General features: G+C 55.2%; 1 non-coding gene across 1 annotated transcript; it reads right to left on the reverse strand.

Annotated features, from left to right (window-relative positions):
* Positions 1 to 643: 643 nt before the first annotated feature.
* On the reverse strand, positions 644 to 833 carry LOC136604744 (U2 spliceosomal RNA). The gene has a single exon (XR_010789847.1). It is a non-coding gene; the product is annotated as a U2 spliceosomal RNA (small nuclear RNA).
* Positions 834 to 1091: the final 258 nt, after the last annotated feature.

The raw sequence follows: 1091 nt of genomic DNA on the forward strand, positions 1-1091 counted from the left end.
TTCCGTGCTACATAGCAAGCCTTGGGCCTGTGTGATTGGGGGTCCGCTGCTGTCTGTCCACTCTGAAGCGCGCATCCGGGGCCGGCCGCTTTTCGACTACCAGCGACTGCAGGTCACACACACAGGCTGGTTGGAATGCCTAGCATTATCCTGATCCGGAGGTGTAACTTGAAGCTGCGGGGCCCCAGTACAAAGTCTGGAACTGGGCCCCCAAACTATAAAGCGTCATTGATAGCATTGGTTTACAATGTGGGGAAGAGAGACTTTATGGGGCCCCCTAGGGCTCCGGGCCCCCTGCACATACACCCATGACCCGAATACGTGGAGCATACAGACGCAGGCTGCCAGGATACGCTGTGCCTGCCCGATGTTTCCAACTTGGCTATTAGCGCAGCGGTAGGTACGAACTATAGAGTGCGGCTGCCATATGAACTGGTGTGTGTGTGTGTGTGTGTTTTGCTTCCAGTTGTACCTGTGCTGTGCACACTCTGGCAGACGCAGCTGCTCAGTGGATACAATGTTGCGAGCAGACGGGCTGAGTGTCAATCAAAGTGCTTGGGTGGTAGCAGCAGCCGCCGCCACAGCTGCGCTGCACCTCTTGCTCGTCGGTTTTGTTTTTCTGCTTTTGGAAACTGCTGTAGGAAAGGGGTGCACCGGTCCTGGAGGTACTGCAATACCAGGTCAATGCGTGGAGTGGACAGAGCAAGCTCTTTTTCCAGCTCCCTGTTCTAAAAATCCATTAATATATGGTCCCCAGATAGGGGACGTATCAGATATTAAACTGATAAGAACAGATACTACACTTGATCTTAGCCAAAAGGCCGAGAAGCGATAACCCGAAATGGGTTTCACCTGTAGCCCGGCCCGCCCAACTCCACTTCCAAGGCTTGAGGCAACACGCTCAGCCAGCACTCTGGGCGCACCCACAATGCACCAGGCAGCTGGAGAGCTATTAAAACTTTCCATAGCCCCGCCCCACGCCTTCTCAACCGCGCCCAGCCTCACACCCTCAGTCCTTCCTCTTGCACCGTGCTCACGCATCCTAGGCTTGCAGAGCCTGCTGCTGCTGCTACTGCAGGACTCGTCAGCTC

This window comes from Eleutherodactylus coqui, unplaced genomic scaffold (assembly GCF_035609145.1).
Source record: "Eleutherodactylus coqui strain aEleCoq1 unplaced genomic scaffold, aEleCoq1.hap1 HAP1_SCAFFOLD_284, whole genome shotgun sequence".
Lineage (NCBI taxonomy): Eukaryota > Metazoa > Chordata > Amphibia > Anura > Eleutherodactylidae > Eleutherodactylus > Eleutherodactylus coqui.